Here is a 13,899-nt window from a genome sequence, read left to right as displayed (position 1 = left end):
GTCCTGATGTCAGTATTATATTTTTTCCTTTGCTGATATCTTTTCATTCTTAGTGCTTATGTGATAGTAACATGAAGAAACTAATTTCTTTGTCATCTGTATTTCACAAAATTTTATTATCCACAGGATAGTTCTCAGATTACTGATGATAAGGTTTAGTAGTGCTTCTGATAGCTCATTCTTCGACTGTCGGAGCTCTTTCTTTTTCCATTTCTCTTGAAGTTAGTCAACAGCTTCAATGGTGGATGAGGTCTGGAGACCCAATGGCAAAGAAGGTGGAAGAACCAACTTCAGCAGCGTCTGTATTCCATGTTAGGAGTGGCTGCAACAGGCATCTGTTCTCCATGTTACGAGCGGCCTTTCCTTCTGCTGGCAGTAGCACTAAAATGCTTGGTGACAGGCAATGTGACGAGCTGACCATAAAAATTCTGTCACATGTTTATGAAAATGTTGTCTTCTGGATCTGGTACAAAGGCTAGGGCATACCCTGTAGGCAACGCGCGTTGGCATGGCCTGGTCAGTATGAGAAATATGCAAGGGTTACCATCGCACGGGTGCTGACGGCTAAACAAGCTAGCCCTCACATCCTGTCTTGCAACACTCAACACTGGCACCATGACTGGATGGTACAATGAGCTATCTAAAGTCCTTGAAACCCGATGCATAGACATCTGTGTGGTTCAAGAAATACGGCGGAGCGGAAGCAAATCATACAACATTGGATGCGGTTACAAGCTGACGTATAAGGGCACATGTGGAACAGCTAGTGGCGTTGGCATTATAGTGTCATCCAAGTCTGATGGTAATGTCTCTGAAGTGCAAAGATATGATGATTGCCTGATGAAGATCATGTACATCACAGATGGCAGAAAAATCCACTTTTTCAGGGCCTATACTCCACAAACTGGCCAAGCAACTTCCATCAAGGACACCTTTTGGAGGATGCTTGATGCAAAGATCGTTGGAGTGCCCCGAGAAGATTACATCATCATTGCTGGTGGTCTGAATGGGCACATACGGTGCAGAAAGGAAGAACATACTGCTCACAGTGGGCATGGATTCCGAGAAAAGAATAACAACGATGAGCGTATCCTTGATTTCTCAGAAGCTCATAACCTGGCAATTGCGAACACATGGTTCAAAAAGCGTGACTCACACCTAATCACGTATTACAGCAGCACTCATGCCACACAGGTTGACTACATCCTCATGAGACACTGTGATCTCAAAGAAACAGTTTCGACACAACACAATCCATTTATTTGCAAGCTACGAATCAAGTTACCAACAAACAAGCACCTAGATCACACAGGACATGCAAGAATCAAATGGTGTAAATTCGAGGATCATAGCCCACATTACTTTGCCACCAGTTACTACAGTTGAAGAAATCTTGGAGAAACTGAAAGAGTCTGCTCACGAAGCTCCACAAGCAGTTCTTGGGGCAACACAGGCAGTTCTTGGGACAACAAAACCAGGACAATGGAGGATGGATAAAGATATGTGGCTTTGGAATTACACTGTCAAAGACATGGTACACACAAAGAAATGATTGTATCCAGAGTTTCTTGCTGATAAAACTGTGGGGCGATGGAATGCATACAGAACAGCCTGAAGAGATGCAAAACAGATCTATATGCGAAACTTGACACACTTGAAGGAGAGCGGGACTTATATCGACTCGCTGAAGCAAGACATCACAATTCGGAAGATGTTCATCAGTTCTACAGAGTCCGTGATGAGACCAGTAATCTGCTAGTTGACTGGAAGAAGGCCCGAGGATGATGGCGCAGCTACTTCAAGAAGATCTTAACAGAAGAGTTTCCCCATCCACCAATACCCGTCACCCATGCTGTTGAAGGGCCCGCTAGAGAAATTGCAGACGTAGAGGTCAAGACTGGAAACGAAGATATTAAGGTGGACAGTGGGCCTAACTAAGTTAGATCATGTTTCCAATGACAGCATCAGGAAACAGTTTGGTGTTGCACTAATCTAAGACAAGATGTGTGAGAGTCATCTTCAATGGTGTGGGCCTGTCTTACAGGCTGGTGATGACTCTATTGCCAAGGCAGGTTACACACTTGAAGTCGTAGGCAGGAGACCCAAAGGCAGACCTAAGCAACATTGGGCTGACACGATTCATAAAGACCTTAAATGTGTGGACATCAACTCAAATGCAACCCATGATAGAGCAAAATGGAGACAATGGACCCATGTAGTGGACCCCGTAGGCACGCAGGACAAATACTGAAGGAAAAGAAGAAGAGGAAGAAGAAGTTATCATTTCTGGAAGTTTTTCAAAATTTCTTATGTTTGTATATTGTGAAATATTCATCCAAGAGGTCATTTCCGCTCTGTTCTGGATTTAAGTTCATATTCATGATAAACGTGCTTTCAGTGCCAAGTGTTGTACTCCATTTACGACCCTGCTTTCAGGTTTGAGCTTGATTTTAGTTACGACATGATTCTGTTTTGTGAGACATCAGGTACTTCAAAATGTCTACATCACCATGGTTCCAGTTAGACAATGTAAAAGGCATCACCTACAAGGAGAGGAACCAGAATACAAACCAGTATATTGTTCTCAAGGTCTGTACATTCAGGAGGCTAACGGATACTAAAACAGCAGTAAGTCAGCTGCACATTAGGCACCTTCGAGTGTTTTCCAGATGTGCCAGTCAGAACCCAATGAAATCTCTGAAAAGATTTGCCTGAGTCACCAAATATAACAGGTTGAGGACTTGGTGTGTTTGGAAAATCTATAATTTTACCAGGACATCACAGTCAAGTAGTGGTGTGAGAAAAATGAAGAGAAGCCCAAAATCTGGGATAAATTCAATGCTGAACTGAAGAAAAGTTTGGTGAAAGTCAGCAGCAAGTAAGCTTAGCAGAAAAACAGTTGAAAGAAAGGATCCAACATCATGAAGAAATGACCTGGTCCTACATACAGAATGTTTTGATCCTCTGCTACATTGAGAGTCTGAATATGACTGCTGACAAAATTACACATTTGATGAAAGGAGTCACAGAAGAGATGTACCTAACTCTTCTGATGAATGATATCACAACAACAGAGATATTCATCAAGAGATGCCAGCACATTGAGGAAATGCGACAGAAAGAGTTGGATGAAACAGGTATGACTGATTCCTGAATGTGACCCCTATGGCAGCTATGGGAGATGATTTTTGCCTCACCTCTTTCATACACCACATTGTAAGAGAAGAGGTACAGCATTTTTTGGCAGTTATAAATATCAGACTGAGTAAGCAAGATGTAGCAGCTATGAATGTCAACCTCATACATCAGGCAGTAATAGAGAATGTTGAAAAAGAGATGTAAAGATCTTTAGAATCAGTCTCTTCCAGCAGTCAAAAACACCAGGCAGAACGGACTCAGCCAGATCAGACTTAAGCCACAGCCATCAAATGACACCCTCATACCCAACTAGTGCATGTAAAATCAGCTGCTCCGCCAAGTATAAGACCTTACAGAAGAAAAGATATTGGAGGACAGAGGGAAACACACTTGTATATTTTCACTTTCGGATGTCCTGGACACTTTGTATTCTACCACAGAGAAAGGAGATGAGTTTTTGACTACAACTGCTACACTACCATCGCAACTGTAGCCTGGATAAGGCTGTTCACCTACATGCCATAGCTGTTCCCCATCATCGTACAAATTTACCAGCCTCTCGCCTAGTCACTGAATTCAGGAAAACTTAGTGAGGCAACCATCTATTGAGATGAGTCCACCACAGATGAAAATCCTTCATATGTGACACTTACCAAAATGTCAGGAACCTCATCACGATTATCATTGCTGGCAACCCTGTCTGAGCACTAGTCGAGTCAAGAGCTTTCTTTCCTGTATCATCAAATGTTTATCATTGACAGCTAAAAAAGATTGTGTTCCATTATATGAAAGTGATTGTACTAAAAGTCACAAATGGGAAATACTTGCAGCTGAAAAGAAGAACTTATACTGGAAGAGTAACTACCAGTGAAATCATAATGCTATTCTTGGATGGTACTTCTTGCAGGCATCACAAGCAATCAAAGACTTTGGAATATTAGATCTCCAGACTGATAAAGTTATTTTTAACAAGCACATGTAACAAACACTGCTCTGGGCAGTTGTTTGCCATTGAAAATGTTGCTTCCCCATCATCAACGAGACAAGTTATAGTCATTTAAACTGTGAAGTTTTTGTTGATTTCAAAAAGCTACTCACGCTCACAGGAAATATTTACATGCCAGCAACAACCCAACCATAAGCATTGCAGGCTCCTGCTAGCTTCAAAAGTGTGATGAACACCTTTGACACCTTAAATGAACGTTGTGTCTTTGCTGTCTATAGGACACTGTCATTTTTTAAAGGCATTTGATTATCATCTAAGCCTCCTGAAAATTATGTTGAAAGGAGTCCACATGTATCCAAAGAAGTGTCTCTTCATTACTCAAGAAATAGAAAATTGTAGGGCACCTTCTTAGTGGAGATGGGAGAGTCTGTCCCAATCCAGAGAAAATAAGAGCAAGCACAAATTTTCTGACACCTTGCCACATCCATGATCAAAAGTTTTCTGGGAATGTGCTTGTACAACCAGCAATTCATACAGGACTTTGATGCCACATTTTCCTGAAATGATTTTTTTAAAGGTCTTTTCTTGTCCTTAAGGGTGCACAAACCTCTTCTCCAGCCCTAGCACTTTATGATGAGGATGCTGAGACTGACCTTCACACCAATGCTAGCAGATACTGGATAGGTGTAGTTACTGTACAAATTCAGGAAAAGGTGATAGCTTAAACTTTCAGAGTACCCTCTAAGTCTGAGAGGCCCTACTCTACAACCGACAAAGAGTGCCTTTCTGTTGTTTGGACCATCAACTCATTATATCCATATTTGTTTGGCAAACCATCTTTGTGTGGGACAATCATTATCTACACTGGCTGACTGGCCTAAGTGATCCTTTGAGTGAGCTGGGAAGGTGAGCACTGAGGCTCCAAGAATACAGCGTCACACTGATATACAAAAACGAATGCGAACACAAGGACACTGACTGCCTTTCAGTGGTTCCTTTGGTGGAAGACAGCAGTGTGGATGAAATCTCAGTCATCACTGCATTACATGACATTACTGCTGAACAAAGAGGAGGTTCAGCATTTCTGAAAACCACAACAGTCTTGAAGAATGAGGAATTGACCAAAGGAGAATGGAACATTTTATAAGAGGGACTATGATCTGATGGGGTGGAAGTGGTTGCTTATCATCCCAGCTCATCTACAGCCAGCTATCCTGAAGTATTTCCACAATGCTGCAACATCAGTTTACCTGGGGCATATGAAGACTCTGGAGTGAATCAGACACACATACCACTGGTCAGGTCTCTACCAATCTGTTAGATACTATGCGAGCGACTGTAAGGAATACCAGCAATGGAATGCATGAGCTGCAATTATCTCAAAGGCTTGCAGTGCTAGTTCTGCCTGCAGCAGTACCATTTCACCAAATAGGAATCAACCTCTTCGAGCGGTTCCTGAAGTTGACAAATCAGAATCAATGGATAATAATTTGCACTCACTACCTCGCCCACTGTGCTGTCACCAAAGCTGTGCTGACTGCCAGAGCTGAAAAACTTGCAAGGTTCCTTGTAGAAGACATCAATTTCAAGCATGGAGCACTCCATGTGATGATCTCTGACCATGGAAAAGTTTTCTAACTGACACGAATGTTGGAGTTGAACAGGGAGATTGGAATACAATTCTGCCTATTGTGACATTCACATACAAAACAATGAAGCAAGGCAGTACAGGCTCCACCCTGTTCTTTCTGCTCCACGGTCGTGTTGCTGATGCAACAATGGATACACTGTTCCCGTTTCAACTGGATGATAATCAGGATGATTACATGAAATGTCTTGTCATCAAAACTGTAGAAGCAAAACACCTGGCTCACATATGGATCCTGGATGCCCAGGAGAAAAACTGAGAGTGTTATAATGCCTAGCACTGGTCAGTGAGATACAGCCCGGAAACTTTGTATAGATTTTTATGTCTGTGTAGAAAGTGGGACTACCATAAAAGCTACTAAATTGCTATTCTGGACCATATCATATCCTTTATCACTTGTCAGACATCAGATACAAAGTCAAGGATTATGACCCTTCATTGCAAAGACAAATCTGCAGAGAAATCGTTCATGTCCTCCATTTGAAGCCTTATTATAGCCCTAGCTGCAAATCGACTATGTGGAATTCTTGTTCAAGCAAACAGAAGACCCGCTCAGTGACCATGAAGCTTCGATGCTCATGGTAGTGAGGAGGATGTGACAACATGACCTGGATGCACAGACCCACCAGCACTGCCACACAGAAGACCAGTGACAAGATCTGGATCCAGGTTGCTACTGCTGGCTCCAAAGAGAACTTCTGAAATAGTGGTCACTGTTTCTCCAGCAGAGAGTGGAATGCTGGGGGCTGTGCTGCATGCAGTGTGGCATAGCAGCTAGCATCACTGGCTGGCATGCTGCAGGTCACCAATTCGAACCCAGCCACCAGCAATTATTTTTTATTTAGTAATTATCATTTCTGAAAAGTTCTTCAAATTTCTTTTGTTTGTATATTCTAGAATATTTGATTTTTATATAAACAGCAGCAAGCTATAGCCAGGATGTCGGTTCTGTTTTGGTTGTACGTTCACGTTCATAATAAATCTGCTTTCAGTGCCAAGTTTGTACTACACTGATGACACAGATTTGGACTTGATTCTGTTTATGACATGACAACATTATCACTCCATTTAATCTGCAATCAGCAAGGAAAATGTGAAATCTTGCCATTATCTGGGTTATTTATCAGCTTCCTGTTACACTATATCTCCATGAATTTCAGTTTCTTTCCAACAGCTTATTTTACTCCTCAGTAGCTATGTGTTTGTCAGACATGTTATCTGCATGCACCTCAGTTCATTGTCATACGAAGACTTACGTATCTCTTCCTTCCCCAAGCCAGTGGAATATGATTTGACATCACTAGTCACCAAAGGAAAAGGCCACAGCAAATTACATTTGATGGTTGATAAGTTAAGTTTGGTTACTTCTAACTGCAAAATCTGGCAGACACAATAAAGACAAAACATATGAACACATGATAAAATTTTCAATGCGTGTTGCGGAAAAATACTGACAGAAATTAAATTACTAATTACATGTTTGATACTTGTCTTTCTGTACCATCATCACTCCACTCTGTTTCTGTCCACCTGGAGATCATCTGCTCTTGCGGATCTGTTGCAAAACTTATACAAAAGTTAGTTGGCCAAGCCTGCATGCTCTTTTAATGTCTTACCCAGTACACCACAGTAACATGATAAACTGTCACACTTAAATTATACCATTTATTTAACTGCATTTGGAGTTGTATGCTTGAATCTGAAGACATCTGTTGGAGGTAAAACTGCACTGCCTGAGCACCTTTAGAGCATCCACAATACAGTTGATAGTTGTTGTAAATGAGACACTTTCAAAACTGTTCAAAATTGTTTATCATCACCGTCCTAAGCCAATGGTCATGCACTGCTGCATAGAAGCCTCATCCAAACTTCTCCATGCATTATAATATTCAGCTTTTTGCAGACAAGTTTGAACTGCTTGTTTCTTTATGTTGTAAATCTATTTTCCATGTTATCATTCTCTGAGGCTTTTCTCATTATGAGGAACCCAATACAAAATCTTGTTAGTCCATCAACCATTATTTTCTCTCACTGTAAGTCCATTCTGCCTCTATTTCAGGTTTGTAAGAGCTGCTATAATGCCCTCAACTTGTGTCCTTCTCATATCCATTTATTTAGTTGTTTAGAAGTGATATGTTTGTTTATCAGCCTCATGCAGTTAGCTTCATCAATTTAAATTATACATTTACATGTAGTTTTTAGTTAAACACATACAGTTTTTAAGGACTTTGCAAATTGATGATTTACATTACATAATTTACATTATAGTATATTAAAAAAGGGCTTTGACTTACCAAACGGGAAAGTGCTGGTAGATAGACACAAAAAAAAAAAAAGCAACACACAAACACACACACAAATATCAAGCTTTCGCAACCCACAGTTGCTTCATCAGGAAAGAGGGAAGGAGAGGGAAAGACGAAAGGATGTGGGTTTTAAGGGAGAGGGTAAGGAGTCATCCCAATCCCGGGAGTGGAAAGACCTACCTTAGGGGGGAAAAGGGACAGGTATACACTCGCGCGCACACACACACACACATATCCATCCGCACATATACAGACACAAGCATTCATATTTACATTATAGTATATATCATTACACATCTACATAACTATAAGTGAATAATTACACCATATCTTTCATTGTGTATCACCATATTAATTACATAAGTACACACGCTTCCTTCCTGTTTCACATTATATGTGAGTATCTACATTTTACATGAATGAAAAAGTATATTATGATTACACACGTTATTTGAATAAATACACTCTAATTAGGATGTTTTCTGTTACGACTAGGAATAACACAATAAATGTATCACCTTTCTATGGTTTACTGATGCAACAGTGATACAAACAATTCTGTTACCAAGCACCAAGTTGTAAATGAACACTTCATGGAAAATTATTTAAATTGATGGTGATTACACCAATGTCCAGGAAGTGCAAGTGAAATGCAGAATTCTGGCAGAAATCACAAGTCTGTTGAGACACTAAGCCTAGTAAACAGTGAAAGGCCAAGTTGCAGTATAGCATTCAGATTCTAAGTCCAGAGCACAGCTGAATCTGCATTAAACGGCAGGTCCACCGCAGCACAGCACGTCCAAGTTGTAGAGTAGAAACATAACACAATGAGAACTGGATTGTGGACATCAGGAGCAATGTTAAATAAGGCTCCATAGTTAATGGAGCTGGTGGCTGGAGTCAGTGTATTTTCTGGGCAGCCAATCGCTGAGTGTTATGGGTAGCCAATCTCTGTGTTTTGAAGTGTGCATATGCGAAGGTGGCCTGCGATATTAGCAGCAGGCCTCGCATGAACAAGTGCGGCCAATGATGCATTTCTTGACCGCACATCATAGAGTGCGCCACTGCTTGGTGCGGGAATTTAATAGTGGCAGATACCACACCCCCTTTCCCCTTGGGGAAGCAGGGAAGCATCTGTTGTGAATGAACGCTACATCCATGGGGTCCTCGCCTGAGTCCTCAGCAGAGTTGGTGACTCAGGACCCCAGCTGCAGGGTGAAGGTTGAATGGTGTGGACCTCAGCAACGGAGCTGGTGGAGCAGGAGGAGCCAGTGGAATGTCTTCTTCTTCATCCGGAATTACTTGTGGTTGGTGACTGGACAATGTCTCATAGTCTGAGAAAGGCAGTGGAAGTCTTGGGAGTTTGTCATTCAGGCCATCCATGAAGTTTGTGACTCCGGACTTGTTGATGTACCTCATCGCTACCGGTTGTGTCTGCAACCCGGGAACTGGTAATGGGAAAAGAATCTACAGCAGCTTCTGCTTCTTCATTGATGTGAAAACACAGAATTGCTTCTTTGTCAAACTCTGGCTTGGGTCCCCATGAAAGCTGGGAGAGCGCATCAGTGTTGACATGCTCAGTCATGTTGCTGAAGTGAACCTCATACTGGTAGCATGCCAAAAATAAAGCCCAGTGCTGGAGACAGTAAGCAGTCCTGTGTGGAATCTTCGCTGCTGGACTGAATAAGGAGATTAGCGGTTTATGGTCTGTGATGAGGTGAAACTTTGGGCCATAAACAAAAATGTGGAATTTCTTTCATTTGAAGATGATAGCCAGTGCTTCTTTTCCTATTTGGGGGTAACTGCACTGAGTGTCAGTCAATGTTTCTTATGCATAGGTCACAGGATACTCAGAGCCATCTGCCTCCCTGTGTGCCAGGACTGCTCCGACGCCAGTATCAGATGCGTCCATTGCAGTAACTATCTGTTTTGTTGGATCAAAACGTGCGACGCAAAAGACCGTCAACAACTGGGATTACAACCTGTGGAAAATGCACCCGCAAGCATGTGTCCACTGGAAACACACTCCTTTTTTGCATAACTGGGACAAGGCGGTGGTTTCTGTTGCTGCTGTGGGTAAGAACTTACAGTAATACAATATCTTCCCCAGAAAGGAATGAAGTTGCTTAAGCACTGATGGTCTGGGAAGTTTGATTATGGCTTCAACATGTTTATCCAGAGGTCAAATGCCTGAGCTGGAAATGATGTGGCTGAGATATTCAATCTCAGGCTGGAGGCGCTGAATAAAGATTTCACTTTGTGAAGGTGTACCTACCAAACAAGTTCTCAGCAGAATCAAAGCCCGTGTGGCATGGTAACTGTTGATATTCTGCATCAAGGGTAAGTTGGAGGTATGCATATGCTAAGTCTGTTTTAGAGAAGAAGCTTCCACCTTTCAATTTTGACAGTAAATCATCTGGCTTCAGAATAGGATATGTCTTAATCTCTGATTGGGCATTGACAGTTACTTTAAAATCATCGCACAGGCGGATCTTCCCTGATGGCTTTAGCACTGTGACTAATGGGGTAGCCCACTGACTAGAAGGAATAGGTTCTAGAACCCCAATTGCAGTTAGGCGATCCAAATTTTCCTTTATTTGGTGTCTGAGAGCTGATGGAATGGTGCGGGCTCAAAACTACCGAGGCTGTGCATCATGTTTCAGTGCAATGTGCACCTCAAAATCCTTTGTGGTGCCAAGTTCTGGGGTGAACAGGTCCTCATAACCCTGGCAAAGTGTCTCTAGGTTTGAGTATAGAACATCTTTGGATACCAAATTCACAGAATCGTATATTAAAAATCCAAATTTCTGAAAAGACTTAAGTCCATACAAGTTCTCAGCAGAAGTCCAAACAAGTTCTCAGCGGAATCACTGTAAACGACTAAGAAGGTAATGTGGTGGGTAACATTATATGTCATTGGCAGTTGACTGGAATTGTTTGTTTATTATACGCCATTAGACATTTCTTCGTTTCTTGCAAGGGAGGAGCTCCAAGTTTCAAGTAGGTTGTTGTTGTGGTCTTCAGTCCTGAGACTGGTTTGATGCAGCTCTCCATGCTACTCTATCCTGTGCAAGCTTTTTCATCTCCCAGTACCTACTGCAACCTACATCCTTCTGAATCTGTTTAGTGTATTCATCTCTTGGTCTTCCTCTACGATTTTTACCCTCCACGCTGCCCTCCAATACTAAATTGGTGATCCCTCGATGCCTCAGAACATGTCCTACCAACCGATCCCTTCTTCTGGTCAAGTTGTGCCACAAACTTCTCTTCTCCCCAATCCTATTCAATACTTCCTCATTAGTTATGTGATCTACCCATCTAATCTTCAGCATTCTTCTGTAGCACCACATTTCGAAAGCTTCTATTCTCTTCTTGTCCAAACTATTTATCGTCCATGTTTCACTTCCATACATGGCTACACTCCATACGAATACTTTCAGAAATGACTTCCTGACACTTAAATCAATACTGGATGTTAACAAATTTCTCTTCTTCAGAAACGCTTTCCTTGCCATTGCCAGCCTACATTTTATATCCTCTCTACTTCGACCATCATCAGTTATTTTGCTCCCCAAATAGCAAAACTCCTTTACTACTTTAAGTGCCTCATTTCCTAATCTAATTCCCTCAGCATCACCTGACTTAATTAGACTACATTCCATTATCCTTGTTTTGCTTTTGTTGATGTTCATCTTATATCCTCCTTTCAAGACACTGTCCATTCCATTCAACTGCTCTTCCAAGTCCTTTGCTGTCTCTGACAGAATTACAATGTCATCGGCGAACCTCAAAGTTTTTATTTCTTCTCCATGAATTTTAATACCTACTCTGAATTTTTCTTTTGTTTCCTTTACTGCTTGCTCAATATACAAATTGAACAACATCGGGGAGAGGCTACAACCCTGTCTTACTCCCTTCCCAACCACTGCTTCCCTTTCATGTCCCTCGACTCTTATAACTGCCATCTGGTTTCTGTACAAATTGTAAATAGCCTTTCGCTCCCTGTATTTTACCCCTGCCACCTTTAGAATTTGAAAGAGAGTATTCCAGTCAACATTGTCAAAAGCTTTCTCTAAGTCTACAAATGCTAGAAACGTAGGTTTGCCTTTCCTTAATCGTTCTTCTAAGATAAGTCGTAAGGTCAGTATTGCCTCACGTGTTCCAGTGTTTCTACGGAATCCAAACTGATCTTCCCCGAGGTTGGCTTCTACTAGTTTTTCCATTCGTCTGTAAAGAATTCGTGTTAGTATTTTGCAGCTGTGACTTATTAAGCTGATAGTTCGGTAATTTTCACATCTGTCAACACCTGCTTTCTTTGGGATTGGAATTATTATATTCTTCTTGAAGTCTGTTCAAGTAGGTACCGTCATTCAAAATGCTCACAGCTGTGCCGGTGTCTAATTGTAATTGAACTGGTGTCTCTGCAATTTGCATTTCTATGAAAAGCTTATTGGAGGTCTCTTGGTGGTCTATAGTGGCTACCAGATTAACATCCATCTATTGGGTAGGAGGCTGTCTTGCCTGATGGGACTTCTGGCATACAGAAGCAAAATGGCCATTGGCAGAACAGTTTTGCCAATAGGCCCATCTCTTAGGACAGTCTTCACGTTGATTTTTTTTTTTAAACAATCCAGACATGATGGCAATTGTTTCAGTATCCAAGACCGGTTCAATCGGCTCGTGCAAGGTGGAGGACGATGTTGATTAATAGTATGGCATTCCGCCTGGGTCTTCAAGTTGAAGTGCCTTGTGCTGGAAATCCCTGTCTGGCATACCCCGGATGATCATGTCCCTGATTATTTCTTCTGCATATGACTCCTCACTTTTAGGGGAACAAAACAACATTTTTGCCCTAAACCTTTCAACTCTTCCCATTCTCTATGAGTCTGGTCTGGCTGTTTCTTGCATTGGTGAAATGCTACCCATGAGGAAATAAAATGGGTAGGCCTCTGGTAATATTTAGTCAGCAACAAATGAATATTTGAAAAGGTCAGCTCTGAAGGCTTAGATAAGGGGGCCACTTTGCACAATAACTGGTAAGCCTCAGGTTTTGACCAAGACATAAACAAAGATTTCATGAGCCTAGTGTCAGTTACCCTGAATGCATGGAAATGCCCCAGTGATCTTGATTCATAGGCTTCCCAATCCTCTAAAGCCTCATCAAAGGAAGGAAAAGCCAGCACTTGCTGTGTTGTTTGCACCTGCAGTAAGCTTTGAAGAAGTGGCTGGAAGGTGTTCTGTAGCAGCTTCTGGTTCTCATCCTACTGATGAATAAGTTGCAGGAGTAGAGCTTCCATTGTAGAGGGCTGCTGGCTCATCAGCATTTTATCGTGTTATAACTAGGAATAACACGACAAATATATCACTCTTCTATGGTTTATTGACACAACGCTGATATAAATACACACATCAAAAAATGTTTTGCACCACCTCGATTCTGAGAGTTCCGGAACATGTACAGAAAATTGGAACAGAGATCAACATAAACATCTTTTCTGCCCCTTTCATTGCTCATGAAAAACACACATTGCATGTTGTACCACCATACAGTGAGACATTCAGAGGTAGTGATTCAGATTTCTGTACACACCAGTACCTCTAATACCCAGTAGCACATCCTCTTGCACTGATGCATGCCTCTATTCATCATGGCATACTACCCACAAGTTCATCAAGGCACTTTTGTCCAGATTGTCCCACTCCTCAACGACGATTTGGCTTAGATCCCTCAGAGTGGTTGGTGGGTCACATTGTCCATAAACAGCCCTTTTAAATCAATCCCAGGCATTTTCGATAGGGTTCATGTCTGGAGAACATGCTGGCCACTCTATTCAAGCGATGTCATTATCCTAAAGGAAGTC

At 41.7% G+C, this 13,899-nt stretch overlaps 1 protein-coding gene across 8 annotated transcripts in view; it reads left to right on the top strand.

The window, feature by feature from the left end:
• The window catches only part of LOC126419245 (bifunctional 3'-phosphoadenosine 5'-phosphosulfate synthase), a 345,016-nt gene that overhangs the window by 310,796 nt on the left and 20,321 nt on the right, over window positions 1-13,899 (top strand). The gene's annotated exons all lie outside the window — the stretch shown is intronic.

The sequence above is a fragment of the Schistocerca serialis genome, chromosome 9 (assembly GCF_023864345.2).
Source record: "Schistocerca serialis cubense isolate TAMUIC-IGC-003099 chromosome 9, iqSchSeri2.2, whole genome shotgun sequence".
Taxonomy (NCBI): Eukaryota; Metazoa; Arthropoda; class Insecta; order Orthoptera; family Acrididae; genus Schistocerca; species Schistocerca serialis.
The sequence above is the reverse complement of the archived record's forward strand: the minus strand, read 5'-3'. Positions and strand labels throughout refer to the sequence as shown.